At 48.4% G+C, this 19,500-nt stretch overlaps 1 protein-coding gene and 1 pseudogene across 1 annotated transcript in view; one reads left to right on the top strand and one right to left on the bottom strand.

The window, feature by feature from the left end:
- Positions 1 to 19,500, bottom strand: part of LOC149349147 (cubilin-like) — a 704,018-nt gene that overhangs the window by 420,601 nt on the left and 263,917 nt on the right. The window lies entirely within an intron of this gene.
- On the top strand, positions 437 to 18,945 carry LOC149349149 (uncharacterized; annotated as a pseudogene).

Below are 19,500 nucleotides of genomic sequence, written 5' to 3'. Positions count from 1 at the left end.
TTTAAAAAGAGCATGGCCGAGAGCGGCCGGCATTCCGTCCGACGACCGCTGAGCACGTCGAGACCCAGCGAAGTTTTTTTCGGGACTGACTTGCTCAGAAGTTTCGACAAGTGCAGGCGGGTCCCGGATCCACTGCGACCCGGAGGTTCCGCGACCCGCCTCCCAGCCCAGGCACCGTGCCTTTGCCGGTGCTCGGGCAACCTTCGTGACCTTCGTGCAAGCAGCAGCCCAGCCGGCCGCCCGTGACGTCATGGGAGGCCCGGGACCTGCTCCCGCTCCGGTGTTCCGTGAGCCGCCCCCAAAGGCGCACTGCTTCCAGGGCACAGTTATTTCCGACGTGACGGCTGACAACATCGTCGGCGGCATCGAGTCGGTTGTCGGCCCGAAAGGGCTGGAAAGCCTCCAGCACCATGGAGGCATGAAGTTCTGCGTCGCCATGGTTGCAGGCGACATCAACCTGAACGGCACTTCCGTCCCAGTAGCCTGCGTGGGTCCCGCCGTGGTTCACGTGACAGCTTTACGTGGGCCGCTGTTTGTGGGAGACGCGGCGCTGGCGGCAGCACTGAGCTCCTACGGCAAGGTGCTGGACATCACCCATCCCGTCCTCAAGGGCCGTCGTCACGTCGGCAACGGGACGCGCGTGGTCCGGATGGAAATGAAGCAGGCGGTGCCGAAATTTCTGACCGTCCAGGGCCACCGCGTCATGTTTGACTACCGAGGCGTCCGGAAGGTGTGTTCCCGCTGCGGGCAGGACGGCCACATCAGCGCGGCGTGTCGAATGGCGCGGTGCGCACACTGCCACACGACACGGCCGGAAGCGGAGCGGCTTGCAGGCGCTGCGGTGGAAGCCACGCCACAGCGGACTGCCTGCGGCCACGGTCCTATGCGGCGGCCGCCGCCTCGAGGAAAGACCCGAGCAAGGACAACGTGGCCACAGAAACGCGGAGCACACCAGCCGTCCGGACGTCGGTTGCCGACGCGGACCCTACGACCAGTCGCCCGAGGGAGCCCGAGTCTGCCCCTGCGACGGAGGTGCTCGGGAATTAGCAGCGCGAGGGGTCACCTTCAAAAGAGGTGGAGCCGTTCGCTGCAGTTTTCGACGAACCCTTGCCGTCGCTTCCCGGCACAGAGACCTACGACAACGTGAGCAGCGGCGACGAGTCGAGCGTGACGCCAGACGACCTAGAGGAGGTACCGGACAAAGGCACGCCGCTTCGCCCGACAGGTGACTTGACGTGCGGGCAGGCTTCAGAATACAAGACTCCTCGAAGTGCGGACGACGCGCGCTTCCCGTCACCAGCCAGCCACCCCCCCCCCCCCGTCCGCGACCCTGGCGTCGGCATCGGCTTCAGCTGCGAGCGTCGCCAAGACCACGCAGCATCCGGTGAGCGAGGCCACAAGCGCCGACGACCCCGAAAGAATGGACATTTCCAGACCCGACTACAAACGTGCCCACCCTCAATCATCGGAGTCCGAAGGGCCCTATAACGAAAGTTGCAGTAAAAAAGTGCCGCGCGCGTGAAGCGCCGCCAATGGCAGCGCTCTTTAGGTTGTATGTTATACCGTCGGTGCTCTTGGCAGTCATGGCGGTTGTGCATCTCCTCTCCCTGAATGTTCGGGGATTTCAATCCGTAGAGACAGAGAGAGGTGATGCACTTTGCCAGGGCTCAAGGCGTCGACATCCTGTTTTTACAGGAATGCAATTTCTGTACTTCACTTGATTAACACAATCTGGCGGGCTAGTTGGTGGGAATCCATACGATTTCAGCGATTTCTCATATGTGTGGTTTCACTTGATGTGCTGAATTTTACCACCCGGTTTTCTGTTTTTGCTTATGTTTCGTTGACTGATTCTCATATGTGTGGTTTTGGTGTCGTTTTATAAACTGCTGTCTGCGCGCGGGTGCTCATTGCACTTTCGGGCTGGACGGCCGCACTCTTGCGGGCGATTTCACACTAAACCAGCAGCGGGTACGTGTGTTGGTTGTATACGTGCTTGCACGGCAGACTAGTAGTTCCAATTTTTTTGAGCGTTTCATTCCTCCTTGATCCTTACCCCACTTTTACCGTCGGTGACTTCAATTGTGTTCTTAACATCGTCCGTGACGTCCGCGGACAGGGTCACGGCCGCCGTTATTCCGGTGCCCACGCGCTCCGCGACCTCGTGATTCAGTTCCGCTTGTCTGAAGCGTGGGTGCAGCTTCACGGCGCTGCCTTTGGGGCGACGTGGGAGAAAGCATAGTCAGCCAGTCGGATAAACAAATTCCATTTTCCACCAGAGCTCCCTTCTTCTGTCGTCAACTGCGAGGTTCTCGCGTTCCCTGCAGGCACGCCGCTGATTTCCGATCACCACCAATTGTCAGTCAGGCTCGACTTTGGTGAGGACACCCCACGTAATGTTACGTGGCGTATGGATACTAGTCTACTGGCAGACCCGGAAAGCGTGGCGTCGCTGCGTACGGCGCTGGCCGCATCATGCAAGATCTTTGTTGCAACTGATTCACACTCAAGATTCGTTGGCAGGCAACTCTGGTGACGGCCGGTCAAGGCCGCAGATGCCATGTAATGCATGCACTGAATGACACCCTCAAGCGCATCCGTATAGTGTAGAGGGTAGCACTCTTTACTTTTGCTATGAGCGATACCTGAGCCTACTTAAAGCACGCTACCACATCTTACTCTGCCAGTCATCATGGGCAGCTAGTCGCGCACACAAGCTCGGGCGGCTTATATCAGACCCGGCTACGATAAGTACGCGCAGGCACCGCAGAGGAATTCGCTCCCGCTGCTGTGCCTTTCATGACACTCCCAGACGGCACACAAAGCAAAAACACGTCCAATATCTGCACCATCTTCGCAAGCCACTTCTCGGACCTGTTCTCTACCGGCAGTAGCTACATCATCAAGAAGGCTATGACGGGCTTCTACGAAGGTTTTTTTCGAAACTTGCCTCGTGTAGCAGAAGCGCTGCATGAGAACCTTTGCGCACCAGCCACAAGCCAAGAGCTGCACGCCATCCGGCAAAGTATGAATGCAGTCTCGGCCCCTGGTCCAGACGGCATTTCAACAACTTTTTATTCAACGTTTTTTACGCGATCCAAGGAGCGGTGCTGGATATGGTCAACTTCTTCCTCGCAGATGGATTACGGCCAAATTCTTTCCGCGAATGCCGCATTATACTCATTCCAAAAGCGGGCGGTGAGCCCTCCGACCCCCAAGCGTGACGGCCCATAAGCCTCTTAAGCGCAGACTACAAATTCATCGCATCTTTACTCAACAGAAGAATGCGGGCGGTTCTGCCTTACCTAGTTCTCCAGGCTCAAACCAGCAGCGTGCCTGACCGCTTTGTGTTTGCCGCATTGGCGCTCACAAGAGACCTGTTCACATTTGCCAGTAGGACGGGCTTCACCGGGTGTTTTCGCTCATCAGGTGAAAGCATTCGACCGGTTGAAACACTCGTATCTATTCGGGGTTTCGAAGTCTTCGGATTCCCACCGCAAATTGTCTACATGCTGCGCTTACTTTACGCAGACCTGAACGCTCGTCTATCCGTGAACGGCCACCAGAGCGCTCGCATCTCAGTCACCCGGGCCATAAGACAAGCATGCCCTCTCTTCCCAACGCTCTGTGGCTTATGCCTGGATCTACTCATCCGGCGTATTATCGACAGCACATCCATACGCGGCTTCCCTCTGCCTGGCCAGGGCCAAATCAAAGTTTCACCCTACGCCGGCGACGTGTCGCTTTTTCTCAAGGACGAGGATAGCTACGCCGCTTTTTCGCGGCTGTTTCACGAGTATAGCGAGATATCCGGGGCCCTATTGAACAGGGGAAAAAGCAAGGCGCTAAGGCTTGGCACCTTCACACCGAACCTTGCGGGCGAGGTGGAGTGGGTGCAGGGATGGAAAGTCCTGGGAGTAGTATTCCTCGCCAGCGGAGAAGTAGCCCACGAAACCTGGACTAACCTCCGCACAAACGCTGAGAAACTCCTCTCGGTGGCGTCATCTTTCCGCCTTGCAATGGCAGAGCGAAGCTATATACTGAAGTCCAGTACTAGCCGCATGTTTTTTTTCGCCCGCGTCGCAATCCCACCGTGCATGTTTGCACACAGGCTAACCACTGCCTGTGGCTATTTAGTTTGGGAGGGAAAAACCGAACTTGTCACGGTTGTTCATTCGCCTTCCGTCGTACATGGGTGGGTTCAGTATACCTTGCATCCGCACCATGTGTAATGTGCTTGCCTTGGGAGGAGCACGCGATCTTGTGCGCAACCCAGACTATCCAGGGAGAACACTCCTCGCATACTTCCTGGGTACAGCGCGCAACGTGTTTTTTTTTCGCAACTCGTGGTTGGCCCTAAAGCCGAGCAGCCGCCGGCATTTTCCGTTAACGTGCGTCGCACGCTGGCGTCGTTGACTACCAGCGTGCCCGATCTGGATGTTGATGAAACCCAGTCCTTCATGATGTGTGAGGCACTAACGGTCGCTCAGCTGACCCGCGAACAACTCCAGAAAACGAGACGGGCGCGCTGGCGCCAATTGACCCCAGCTGCACTTCCTGCAGATATCAGGGACTACGGCTGGTTGCGAGGCTGGCGGGTCCTGCCCACAAGAGACCGCCTGCGGCATGGGGCGTGTCGCCCTCCGCCCGATGGCCGCAATGCGGTCTCTTAGAAACATTGCGGCACGCAATGTTAGATTGTGTAGTGGCGCGCACCTTTTGGATGCTAGTGTCACGCATGTTTGTAACCCGCCTGGAAGCGCGCACTAGTTCGCCCGAAGTGTTTGCAAATATGCTCTTGTGTTTCGGAATGTTCGTTTTGTGACGCCAGCGTGGAGGGGCTTCCTTAAATGGCCGTCCGCAAAGAGCGATGTTTCCAATATTGCAGCGCCTCCGCATGCGCCTCTTTGAGCAAGCATGCGTGGACGCACTGTCAATGAGCGAGGCTGAGTTTTTGCGCAAACGGTCGACATACTTCATCGTCCTGCGCGGCAGTCGAGTGTAGGCCTCATTACTGCCCTACTGACGTGCTCAGTGCTGAGTCACTGCGCATGTGCTTGAATGTTTAGACCATTGCGTTCAGCAGTTTTGTTTTGTATTTTTGTTGACGTCGAACAAAGTAAACTTCTCTTTCCACGCCGCCGCCGAGGGATTCAGTTCTTTGCGGGCGCAAGTTTGTCGAAATGAACAGTTTCGTTTAGAGTCCATTCCCGCCGTTTTCATGTTCGACGGACTGCAGTCAGCAGTACGTGACATTTCTGGTGGAGGTGCTGGGTAATGCCGCGAATGTTTGTAGTGTTTGTTTGTTGATTCTTCAAAGCGGCCGGCACACCGCTTAAAATTTCTAAAATTTCTTGAAATTTTGTGACAATCTGATTTCATTTGAAAAAAGTCAGAACTGAAACCTTGTTTCTTGGTGGTGACATAAATATTAATGTTATCCACTGACACACCCCATATAGTTTAGGTTTATTACTTAGAACGCATGGACATCGGAATCCAATTGAAACACCAGCCCGTAAACATGCTGAAAATTAAATTACAACTTATATCTAAGAGTAAGCCATCAGTGCGCCTGATGCAAACTTGCGAACTGAAAATATGCATGCATAACACAATGGAGTCACATCACTGGATTAAAAGCAGCTGAAGCCGATGTAGGACCGCCTGCGACAATGTATCGGCTGCCCAATTCGGGCTTGCTGCGTTTTTACTCGCCTAGCACCAGCATTTGTGTTGCAGCTGCCCAACAGACTCCGGTAAGGGACCGATAAGGGCACGCCCGCTTTCGAGCCCCGGCACGGCTGATGCGAGATCCAAGAGGTTTTGTGTGTGGGTCTGGTTACGCTTCACGAGGTTTTTCCAGCATAGAGCGCACATTGACGTTCTCTCTGGCCTCAAGTACCCAACAAGGGACCGATGTGGGCAGCAGTTCAGTGCGCCCGTTTCCCAGCCTCGCCATGGCCTATGTGGGATTTACAGCGGTTTCGTGTGGGCAGCCCCATTAGGGCCAGCAGAGATTGTTTCAGTACTGAACCCACATTGAAGTTTCATCTGCCCACATGTACCCTGCTAGGAATAGATGTGGGCAGAAGTTGGTCAAACCGGTTTCCCAGTCCTGCCACAGCCTATGTGGGACCTATAGCGGTTTCGTGTGGGCAGCCCCATTAGGGCAAGCAGATCGAGATTGTTTAAGGACTGAGCCCATATTGAAGTTTCATCTGCCCACATGTACGCTACAATGGACCGATGTGGGCAGCAGTTGGGCACACCGGTTTCCCAGTCCCGTTACAGCCTATGTGGGACCTATAGCGGGTTCGTGTGGGCAGCCCTATTAGGGCAAGCAGAGATTGTTTAAGGACTGAGCCCACATTGAAGTTTCATCTGCCCTCATGTAAACTGCAAGGGACCGATGTGGTGCAGTAGTTGGGCACACCGGTTTCCCAGTCCCGCCACAGCCTATGTGGGACCTACAGCGGTTTCGTGTGGGCAGCCCCATTAGGGCAAGCAAGCAGAGATTGTTTAAGGACTGAGCCCACATTGAAGTTTCATCTACCCTCATGTAAGCTACAAGGGACGATATGAGCAGCAGTTGGGCACACCGGTTTCCCAGTCCCGCCACAGCCTATGTGGGACCTATAGCGGTTTCGTGTGGGCAGCCCCATTAGGGCAAGCAGAGATTTTTTAAGGACTGAGCCCACATTTAAGTTGCATCGACCCACATGTACGCTACAAGGTGTCCGGCAGGGAGACACGATCTCGCCTATGCTATTCACTGCCTGTTTACAGGAGGTATTCCAGGGCCTGAAATGGAACACTTGGGGATAAGAGTTAATGGAGAATACCTACGTAATCTACGATTCATTGATGAAATTGCCTTGCTAAGTCACTCAGGACATAAACTGCAAAGCATGATCAATGAATTACACAGGGGCTAAAAATTAGTGTGCAGAAAACAAAAGTAATATTCAACACTATAGCAAGCAAACAGCAGTTCGCAATTGATGGCGCTATGCTGGAAGTAGTAAGAGAATATGTCTATTTAGGGCAGGTAGTGACCGCTGATCCGGATCAGGAGAGGGAAGTAACTAGAAGAATAAGAATGGGGTGGAGCGCATATGGCAGGTTCTCTCAGATCATGAATGGCTGTTTACCAATATCCCTCAAGAGAAAAGTATATAACAGCTGTATCTTACCGGTAGTCACCTATGGGGCAGAAACGTGGCGGCTAAAAAAGAGGGTTCAGCTTAAGTTAAGGACAACGCAACGAGCTATGGAAATTAAAATGATAGGTGTAACCTTACGAGATCGGAAGCGGGCGGAGTGGGTGAGAGAACAAACGCGGGTTAATGAGATCCTACTTGAAATCGAGAGGAAGTGGGCTTGGGCAGGGCATGTCATGCGAAGGCAAGATAACCGCTGGTCCTTAAGGGTAACGGACTGGATTCTAAGATAAGGCAAGCGTAGCAGGGGGCCATAATGTAAGAGTAGCGCAAAACCAGGACGACGGACACAAGGGGAGAGAACACACACCAACAACAGCGCCTGTGTTGTTGGTGTGTGTTCTCTCCCCTTGTGTCCGTCGTCCTGGTTTTGCGCTACTCTTATATTATGGATCAGTACCGACTTGCCAAAATTTCCACCCTGGTGTAGCAGGGGGCGCCAGAAAGTTAGGTGGGCGGATGGGATTAAGAAATTTGCGGGAATACGGTGGCCCCAACTGGCGAAGAAGAGGGTTAATTGGAGAGACATGGGAGACGCCTTTGCCCTGCAGTGGGCGTAGTCAGGCTGATGATGATGATGATGATGACACTACAAAGGAGCGATGTGGGCAGCCGTTGGGCACACCCGTTTCCCAGTCACTAGACAGCCTATGTGGCACCTACAGTGGTTTCGTGTGGGCAGCCCCATTTTGGCTAGCAAAGATTGTTTCAGCACTGAGCAACAGCGTAATCATAGCGCGGGAAACAACACAGGACAAAGACGAGACGGGACAAGCGCTAACTTTCAACACAGCGGATTTATTGCAGATCAGGAGCATATATACACTACTGATACAGCAGAAAAAAAAGGAAGAAACATGAAGGACCATAACAAAATGCCACATGCCGTCATGCCAAGAACTCGAGCTCGTTCTTCAATAACGCCACAGACGGTCTGATGACGCATTGATCACCTGCCCGTGCTGTCTCACACGCTTCCTTCATTTCTCTGGTTAGTTCGTTATGGTGCCGATACAAAATGACTGTCTTGTCGAACAGGGGGTGGCAAGGTGGTACTGCCTCACATTTTTTGCAATGGGCCGCCAGATGGCCGTGTGTGGCGATGTTACCAACTTTATTGTTGTGCTCTAAGAGGCGCACATTAAACACCGACCCGTTTGCCCTATGTACAGCCGACCACATAGAAGGGGAATTTTGTAAACCGCCTCCTTCCTGCAATGCATTTCTGTGCTTAATTCTGCACTCAGGTTTCCGCCTTCTGGTAGGGCAGCTATATTTGCTCGCACTCAGAAGCTTTTTAGGTGCCGTGAAAACTACTTTCACTCCAGAACGTTGCCCTACCTTCCTTAGATTGTGCGAGACCTTATGCAGGTAGGGAATCACGGCTACCTTTTCTCACTTTCTTTTTCCATCCATTTTCCTTCACTCCTCCGCTCTCTGTTCGTCGCTCATGTGTGACTCAACTTTTCTTCTGCGATGCAGGCCTTCAGCGACTTTTTTTTTCTGCTGTATCAGTATTGTATATATGCTCCTGATCTGCAATAAATCCGCTGTGTTGAAAGTTAGCGCTTGTTCCGTCTCATCTTTGTCTTGTTTTGTTTCCCGCGCTAGGGTTACGCTGTTGCAATGAATTACCAACCTGCTTAAGCCTATTCTTTTCAGCACTGAGCCGACATTGAAGTTGCATCTGCCCTCATGTACACCACAAGGGACCGATGTGGGTTAGATGTAGGAGTGTGGCATGAGTTAGCCCTAGCAACTCTGATATCGGACCCATGTATAATCAACAGTGCAAGCCCAATTTGGGCTGGTCCACTTATTCCCCACATGGGACCGGCGTAGGTGATCTAGCGTTTGCCCAGGCCCCACTTGCCCATGTGGTATACACTAGGGCCCCCCGTTGTATACAACTTGGGTTATATTTCAAAAGCTCGGTCCATATTTACAAACTCTGTCGAAAAAGCAAATAAAAGCCTGTATTTTTACAAAACGGTGCGAGTAATACGAGCGAGGCATTCTACACATTCTGAAGTCAATTTAAAAGGCCTGTTTTCAGATAGTCACAAGAAAAAAAGGCGTCACGGTCTTAAAATGATAAACACGGAGAACAGCCTGTATCATAAGTTTATTAAATCCAAAGTAGAATATTATCTGACAACTTCTACATATGACCGAAACCACTTCAATGCCGAACTTAAGAAAGCCGAAAACGCCTATTACACAAACCAATTTGTTTCAACTCGAGGCCGCCCCATCATTACATGGAAGCGACTAAACGCTGTTCTGGGCGAAATAGCGAATCTGGTGAATTAAATACATTAATTATTGAAGGCGTAAGTATATCCGGAAAATAATTAGCAGATACGTTCAATGCGCAATTTTTTGGTGTTTCTGGAAATGTAGCGCCACGTAATGACCTCAGTGATGTTGTTCAGATTAGCAACACTGTATTTCTCATACCGGTTGAAGAAGCACCTGTAACCGCAGCTCTGTAGGAATTGAACAGCAGCGCATCAACTGACATTGGGACATCCAGATAATGCCTATAAGGTATATTTTTTACCTTATTTTACCATATGTTATGCACATCCTAAACCTTTGTATCAGTACCACTGTATTTCCTCCTAAAATGCAAATCGGAAGTGTAACTGTTACCTTTAAAAATGGTGATAAAAACAAGCTCGGAAATTAAAGGCCAATATCTCTCTTGTCCGTATTTTCTAAGCTAGCCGAAAAAGTAATACTCAGAAACATTTTGTGTTTTGAAGAAAAGCACCTAATCCCAACATCGGCTCAGTGGAGCTTCCGTAAGCGTCGCTTTATTGAATTGCAAGTCCCTTGCAAGCGCTGTGTTGTGTCTCTGCCTGTGTCCTCCTCCTTGTCCCGTTCATAACGCTGTAGTAATGAAATATCGGAACCAACTCGCCCAGCAACTTACCTTGTGAATTTCAAGATCAAAGCGAATATATACTGAATGAGCTGGAACACAATACGATAGTAAATCGTATATTTCTTCATTCCTCGAAGGTGTTCGGCCTACTAAACCTTAAAATATTTCTTTATAAGCTTGAGCGCTCTCGTTCCCGCGGCCAAGAGATGTCGCTTGTACCTTCCTACCTCATGCATCACAAACTTGTCGTCAGAAGGGGCAGCCTGATGAGACCATTTAAATCTTGTCCGCTATCATTGCAGCCGCAAGTCCGCGGCCAGTAATCCTGGAATCAACCGTCTGTAAGAAAGGCAGCCAGCGTGACGACGACAATACGTCAGTGACGTAACGTCCATCTGGGAAGCGGCTGCTACAAATATTTCGAGGGGGCACTTTTGTGATCTAAAGTGCGATGAGGCGAAAGCCTTTCCCGCAACGCTCTCCAGCGTCCTTGCGCTAGACAAGGAGAACTGCATACACGTTGGCAGGAAGTCGGCGTAGCGTAGTGGTTAGCACGCTCGGCTATGGAACGGAAGGATGCTGGTTCTGCTCTCGCCGTGCACAAGATTTTAGGATTTTTTTCTAAACTTTCGCTTCAGATGTAACGGACGAACGAACGGACAGATTCATGACCGCGAGTATGAGCCATTAAAGGCTTTCGCCTTAAAACGGGCCGCATTTTCACCGAGGAATCACTTGGCAGCAGCAAGGGCAGCCTTACGAGACCATCTGAACCTTGTCCGCTATCGCTGCAGGTTAGAACGTTTTTCATACAGTGAAGCGCCATTTCTGTCCAACGCCGTTGCTTGCGTGCACTGTTTTCTCGCATTTGATATGGATGAATGTGCTTAACGTAGGAAGGAAACGCGCGACTTTCAAGCTAAACTTTAACGCGATCTAAGAAAGGAGCTAAGGGAAGTAAAGGCAAGTCTCGAATTTTTCAATAAAGAATTCGAGGACAGCAGGCAAGAACGTGATGAGCTCGCAAATCTAAACCAAGAGCTCAAAGTGGGTAATGAAAAGCTATTACAAGAATGCCAAGCCCTCAAAACGCAGGTTTTACAGCTCGAGGATCGAGTGACTGTCCCGGAGCAGTATTCAGGGAATCGGAACCTTGAGATTAAAGGGATACCTTTCTCTGAATATCAAAACCTTCCAGATGCTCTTGATAAAATAGGTGAGCTTTTAGAGGAGTATATTGCGAAAGGCGACATTGAAATGTGCCATCGTGTCCCTGCAAAAACCACCAACACTGTACCGAATATCACTGTACAGTTCAAAAGCCTTCCCAAGCGAGACGCTGTGCTCCAAAAAGCACGTAAGATGCGCATGACAACTGAGGATCCCGGTTTTTCACCCATCTCGCCCCTGTTCATCAACGAGCATGTTTGTCCAGCGCTAAAACGAGTGCTTGGCATGACTATAGAACAAAAGGAAGCAAAACGCTCGAAATTTGCCTGGACAAGCAATGGTAGGGTTGTTGCTTGGAAGGAAGAAAATTTGAGGCGTCAAAAATGAATAAGAAAATTTACCTCTCACGCACCATTAATGTATCGCGGGTACTTGGAAGGAAGAGTCGTCATCGATTCTACACCCTCGCAATGCTCAGGACGTAGAAAAAATGGTTTAAGTGTCTTCATTTGTTTGTGTTTTACATCTCGCCTCTAAAATGGCCGAGTCTCCGCATGACCTAAACACCACATAAATACATCGGTAAGAATCGGCTTGACTTCTTTTCATATGAATATTCGGTTAGCAAGGCATAAAGAAGATGAGCTTTCTATTCTTCTAAATGAATTTGTTTCTTATTTCGATCTAATGGATGTAATAGTTTCTTCCTAAATAGACCTAATAAACAAGGTGGAGGCATTGAAATCCTCATCAAAAATAATCTTGAACGTGAAATAATTCCTGAAATGTCTCTGTTGATTGAAGATATTGAATGGCTATCCTTGAAATCGAGAAATTACATCTACTGCGTGATCTACCGACCAGAAAGACGCTAGTTCGACCCCGGCTGCGGCGGTCGATTTTCGATGGAGGCGAAATTCGAGAGGCCCGTGTACAGTGCGATATCAGTGCACTTATAAGAACCCAAGGGGGTCGAAATTTCCGGAGCCCTTCAATACGGCGTCCCTCATAGCCTGAGTCGCTTTGGGACGTTAAACTCCAATAAACCAAACCAAACATTGAACTGTCATTCAACTATGTAAATGTAAATAATTTGGAATTATTACTTGCTTGTGATTTCAACATTGATGTGCTAAAATCTTGCCCTGCGCAGGAGCAGGAGACCTTTCTTTTGACAGTAGAAGAATGGTCATGCTATCGTTACTAAAACAGCAACACGCGTTACAATGTACACAGAGACTTTGACAGACGTTTTTATCACCAACATTGATGTAAAAAGTGTAATATCTGGAGTTCTATGTAATGACATAAGCGACCAGTTTCCGATACACATTTTTGAATGTAAAGATAAAAAAACGCATGCGCAAACTTCGATCACATTAATTATCCAGAATACCACCCCTGTAAACTGGAATCTTTCTACTAGAGTCTTGTGAAGGAAAACTGGGATGATGTATTCTACTGTAACACTGTAGATGATGCGTATGAAACATTCATATCCATTTTAAGCGCATTTACTCTGAACAATTTAGAGAAATAGTTTTAAAGCCGCATCATAACTACCGAAAGCCCTGGATCCGCCGTTAATGTTTAAAACGAATAAAAAAGAAGGCTAGATTATATAGAAAGTTTGTCAATACGAGGACACTTTTAGATTTAAAAACATCTAAGCAATATATAAATAAGCTGAATACCTTCCTCAGAAAAGAAAACGGTGTTTCCTGCAGCATCTGTTCCAACAGGTGTCCTGTAAAGCTACTGCAGACGTATGGAAAAAACTAAACAAGCTGCTAAATCAAACCACATCGTCGCCAGTTATCAAAGGTCTTGTTTTTCAGGGCCGCCACGTACATGGCACAGAACTTTCCCAAGAATTTAACAAATTTTTCGAAGAAGTTGTCAGCAGTTCTCCAAACCCTTAATCAACGATCTGCACAATACCTAGGAATAGCCGCACTAATTGTTTTGATCCGACAGATGTACGCGAGATATGTACTGAATTGAACTAGTTGAACAACAGCTAATCACGCGTTATTGACGACATCCAAATCTATTTCAATTCTATGTCAATTAATCACTTCTTCATTTTCTTTAGTCTCTCTCTCTCTTCATTACAAACTCATCTCTTTTCACTCCCTGCCCTTCCTGTGGTAAACTCCCCCGGTATTGCCCTCCCGTGCGCTTTTCTTTTGCCTTTACTTTGTACATGTGCATAGCAACTTTTGCCTCCCGATTATTGGCCGATCTTCCAGTGTGGATATGTGCCATCTTTTCAAAGGCTAACAACAACAGGCGAAGGTGACAACGAAGTTTTGGCTGTGTTCTCGGTGCCGCTCGCCGCTGTTCTCTTCTCTTGTGTGAATAAAGGCAAATATATACTTTCCCACAACATATTTGGTGGAAGTGCGGAATTCCCCTGCGCCTACCGACGAAGGACCTCCACAGCGGCCGCCAGCTGCCTTCGCTAACCATGACCCAAGACTCCTCCCAGCACCGGCCATGTCATCGCTCGTTCTTTCTCACACTCGTAACCATTTTCTGGCACCGAAAACATTGACGTTAACCACTGTACCCACATATACGAACGCGTGAATACATAACACCGCTGGGATCCGACCCTTACGCTCGGAAATGTCATCTTCTATATAAAAGACCCCGCCCGAGTCTGGTACGAAACTCAGGAAAATTATTTGACCAGCTGTGGCGTGTACGAACAGAAACTTCGCGAACTGTTTGGACGGCCGCTCGGCTGAACACTTGCCGCTAAGAGGGACCTTGCATCCCGAGCTCTAACTTCTACGGACTCCAATGTTTCGTCCATTCAGGACGTGTTGGCCCTCTGCCACAAAGTTGACAATAACATGCCTGAATCTGACAAAGTGGGCCACGTGTTGTGTATATATTCGCCGATGATGCCTTCAAATTGCTCGTCTACAAGAACTGCGCTACGGTCGACGGAGTTATTAAGGAATGTCGACGCTTCGAGGAAGCGAAAAGCAAGCGTATTAGTCGGCCGTACACACGCCTCCCCAACACGGCTGCGACGTCCTCATGTGAAGACCTGCTGCACTGGGAAACTCCAGCGCCTCCAGAAAATGTGACCCGCATCATTCGACGTGAACTCGAAGCTATGTCCCCTGCCCCACTGCATCTGCCCCACTGCCCCACTGAGAGGGCACGGCACTTGGCTGGAAAGCAACATGTCTAAGCATCCGCTACTGCTTTTGCAGATTTTGCTGTGGATTTTCACTGCTACAACAACCAGCAACGGTCAACGACTGGCCTTCTTCCGAGCGCCTCGTGACAATGACACCGTGGAATGCCTGATCTTCGATTACCGTACGTCATCTGTGACGTCATCACTCGACGCTGTACATAAGGAGCATCGCAGCGACCACTGCTTCAGAGGGCACGGCACTCGGCTGGCAAGCAGCATGTCTAAGCATCCGCTACTGCTTTTGCAGGCAAGTGTTCCGAGCAATACCATTGCTTATTGTAGTGACAACCGCTTCTTGATAGTCGTGCCGTGCCCCCGCAAGTGTTGTGAAATTTTGTGCGATTGCTGGTCAGTGCTCTTATTGCTTTTGTCGGGTGACGTTGAACAGAACCCCGGGCCAAAAGTGAATGAGAAGTTGGAAGAAATTCTTGAGAACCAAGCTGCGTTCGTGCGTAAGATGGATGACATCAAAGGTAAAATTGTTGCAGTGAGCGCAAAAACCGACAACTTGCAGGGCCTTCTTGATGCATTTGATGCGATGAATAACAGGATTTGTAAGCTAGAAGAAGTAGTCCAACAGCAGGCTGCAAAGCTTATCGATTATGAGAACCGAAGCCGACGTAACAATTTACTAGCACTTGGCGTCACTGAAACGGAAACAGAATCAAAACTGACGGTACTTGTTGTGGAAAATATATTTCAGAAAACTATGGGCGTGCAGGTTGACACAGTGGAGCGAATTCATCGCCTTGGTAAAGCCCAACCAGAGAAATGTCGACCAGTTATTCTTAAATTTTACGATTCCAGAGAAAAGGAGAGTCTGCTGAAAAAAGGCACAAAGCTGAAGGGAACTTCTTGGCGTATTAGCCCTGACTATGCCAAAGAAACTGTAGAAGTGCGCCGAAAACTATGGGACAGTGCGGCTGCAGACAGGGCTAAGAAGGCTAAGGTCTTTCTTGTTCATGATAAACTTCGCGTAAACAATGAAACCTATATCTGGGATCACAGCCGAAACGAACGATGTCTGCTGTCTACAGGCCGCGGAGATAAGGCTGATAATTCCAGACAGCACCAGTCAGATGAACCAGGCAGCCCAGCTCACCTTGATACCTCAATCAAGAGTGCGGCGTCGGACACATCGCAGATATAGCTACGCCTTTTAAGTCTCAACGCGCGAAGCATTGTAAATAAGACTACAGTATTAGAATACTTGCTCCTTTCACAAAGTCCGCATGTTGTAATAATAACATAAACCTGGTTGAATAACAATATATCTGCTGACTGCATTGTTCCTCCGGACTATATAATGTTTAGGAAAGACAGGGACACAAGTGGCGGGGGCGTTTGTATCATCGTAAAAAACTCTTTATCTGCAGTAATAATGGAATGCAATGTTGCTGAAACAGTTTGGTGCAAGATAAAGTTTTATAACGTTACTTACATTATCGGATCTGTGTACCGCGCACCCTCTGCTTCACCTGAGTTCCTAGATGAACTAGACACTTTTTTATGTGCGAATGTCAAAACGAACACGAGACTAATAATGACCGGCGATTTTAACCTACCACAAATTAATTGGCAACGGCTATGTTCTGTTGGTCCTGATTCGTGTAACGGAGAGAAACTATTAGAAATTTTATTCGCGTATAACCTAAAACAAATTGTGCAAGAAGATACAAGAATAACGCCAAATTCGCGGTGGTCATTATTGGACTTGGTGTTCCTGTCAAATAACATAAAAGAACACACTGTTAACGTTGAAGATGGTGTCTCTGACCACAAGATGATTGTTGTTGCCATACCACTTGCAACCAGTGAGTGCTCAAGGCCTTATATCCCTGTGCGCGTTAAAGATTATGGGCGAGCGGACGACACCTCCATTCTTGACTACCTGGAATCTGCCTTTGATGATTTTGAAACTGACTATGATTCCATAACGGTAGAAGAGTTGTGGCAGCAATTTAAGAAAATTATACAACACTGCGTTGACAGATATATATTCCAACTCGTGTTAAAAAGACGAAGCACCGAAGCCCCTGGATCACCAGGGACATAATTCATATGAAACGTAAAATAAAAAGACTACGTAAAAAGAAAAACGTATCCCAATTTTGCGACTTCGTGCTGAGCTGAAGCAAGCGCTGAAAGAAGCTAAAAAAAAGTGTTTCGATGAAACGCTGCGCCGCTTCCTCAAAACGTCGCCGCAAAAGTTCTGGCGATACTTTAGTGATAGGAAGGAGAGAATACAGGAGATTAAGCACGAAAATAAGATACTGATAAAGAAGCAGCATATAGTAGATTACTTTAATCACTTTTTCGAGTCGGTATTCACCGCAACCCAAGATGACATAGACCTTAGTTCAGAACACCTGTTGCCTAGCCAAATGAATGACGTCATAATTACGCAGGAGGGTGTATTTCAGCAGCTCCTCAATTTGAATGCTAAGAAGGCCAATGGACCAGACATCATACCAACCCAGTTTCTCCGAAGATATGCCGAGTGGGCGTCGAGATACCTTATACTTATTTTTCAAAAATCTTTGCACACTCATTGTGTACCACAAGATTGGCGTAATGCACTAGTAATTCCGGTGTTTAAAGGGGGAAACTGAGAACTTGTAAATAACTACCGCCCAATATCTCTTACATCGATTTCTTGTAAACTTATGGAACATATTATAGCGAAGCACATCTTTCATCACCTAGAAACAAACGGTTTACTTTACCCTCACCAACACGGATTCAGAGCAGGCCTTTCCACCACTACACAACTTGTAGAGACAATTCATGATTTTGCAATGACGATTGATGGGAAGCAGCAGATTGACGTAATCGCTGTAGACTTTGCCAAAGCTTTTGATAAAGTGCCGCACAATAAATTAGTTTTTAAACTGGAAAGAGCTGGAATTAATTTGAGTATTGTGAAATGGATTAAAGCTTATTTAACAAATCGTAACCAAGTGGTCAAAGTGGATGGTCATGTGTCCAGCCCACTAGCAGTGCTTTCAGGAGTTCAGCAGGGTTCTGTTCTGGGACCCTTGTTATTTTTAGTCTATATAATGAAATCTCTACTGTTCTGGAACCAAATGTGCGACTAAAGCTATTCGCAGATGACTGTTTAATTTATTCTACAGTTAGAAACAAGGACGACCAGCTTAGAATTAACAACTCTTTACAGGCTTTAAGCGAATGGTGCAAAAAATGGAACATGAAAATAAATTATTCGAAATCAACATACACGCACATTTCAACGAAGAAGTCTGTTCTTTTGTTCCCATATGTCATTGGTGACAAATGTTTGGTAAATGCAACTCAGTTTAAGTACCTAGGACCGACAATAACAGAAAACTTAAATTGGGGCACACATATAGAAGAGGTTTGTTCTAAAGCATACCAGAAGTTATATTTTCTGAGAAAAAATTTGGAGCATGCTACACGGGATGTAAGACTAATTGCATATTAAGCTTTTGTGAGGCCAGTCCTTGAGTATGCGTCAGTAGTATGGAGTCCTAAACAGAATTATTTAAAGAAACAATTAGAAAGAGTTCAGAGGTACGCAGTACGCTTTATTTGCTGCCGATATCGAAGGACAGACTCAGTTGCGGATATGCTCTCTTCCTGTAACCTGGATTTATTAGAAACACGACGACAAAAAAATCGGCTGAAGTTATTGTTCCAGATGCTCCAAGGACAGATAAATATTCAGAAGGAAACATACATACAAGCACCAGGCAAACGCAGTTCTAGAACAAATCATGGTCGGATAATTCAGCCTTACAACGCCCGCAGTGAAACTTTCAAACATTCCTTCTTCCCTCATGCAGTTGAAATGTGGAATGATTTGCCAATGAGTGTTGTGGAAAAGAGTGATGTGCATGAATTCGAACGATCTCTGGATAACCACCTGCTTGAAAGTACCATTTGATGCTTGACTGAATGATGTACCGTTTCATGCTGATGTGTTCAATGCTTGTGAATAGTGCTGTTTTTCTATGAAATTTTTATACCCTCTCTGTAAGGACCCTCACACGAGGGTTGATAGTATTGTTAAATAATAATAATAATAATAATAATCTACGTGATGGCGATAACGAATTGCCCAGCATCTCTCTCGTGCAAGCCGTCGTCCGTCAGGAGCTTGCAAACCTTGGTCTCCATTCGGTCTCCATTCGGTACGTCCTTCACCACCACCCGAAATCACTGCGATTGCTCCTGGACGACTTTCGTACTTCACTCCACGTCGACGTAACCCTAACGACTGGCGGACAACCGACGACAGGACCATTTGTTTCCTCTCCTACCGCACTGGTCCCATCTCCAGTCCCTGTCGCAATTATTGGTCCCGCCGTAGCACATACAGTCCTCTAAGCTCTCACCGCAACGACGAACAGCCCAGCCATTTCACGCCCCCTGCACCCCAGCACAGTGCTACCGTCGACGGCTAGATTCCCAGCTCCAGCCGCTCCCCATCCCCCTGCGTCTCGTTCGCTCCAACGCCTTCGCTCCTCTCCTGTCTCCTACGGACGCTCCCAAGCGGAAAACTAGACGCTGCAGTGTCTGGAGGTGATACTGCAGTACAGCCCCAGTCCCAAAATTCTCGCTTAGACCTTCGAGCACACCATAATTTCCTCGCCATTCATGTCGATGGAGGGCATGTGAGAGCCCTGATCGATGCGGGTGCGCACGTATCCGTCATGAGTTCAACCCTACGACGCCGCCTGAGAAAAGTACTAACCCCTGCACCCACAGCCGTTCTCCGCGTTGCCGACGGCGGAACGCCTCCTGTGGTTGGACTATGCACAGCCCGTGTGGACATATCCGGCCGCCATACATCCGTTCTATTATCTGTTCTGGACTAGTGCCTTCATGAAGTCCTTCTCGGCCTCGACTTCCTGTTCGAGCGTTCAGCCCTCATCAACTTCGCCACTAGTGTTGTAGTGTTGTTAGTTTGACCTTCCTCTTTCTGCGCAGTCGCCGTCCTCAGCTATACCTCGTCTTTG

This window comes from Amblyomma mixtum, chromosome 3 (genome assembly GCF_055824585.1).
Source record: "Amblyomma mixtum isolate Tamu chromosome 3, ASM5582458v1, whole genome shotgun sequence".
NCBI classification, from domain to species: domain Eukaryota; kingdom Metazoa; phylum Arthropoda; class Arachnida; order Ixodida; family Ixodidae; genus Amblyomma; species Amblyomma mixtum.
Note: the sequence above shows the minus strand (reverse complement) of the source record. Positions and strands in the feature narration are given on the sequence as shown.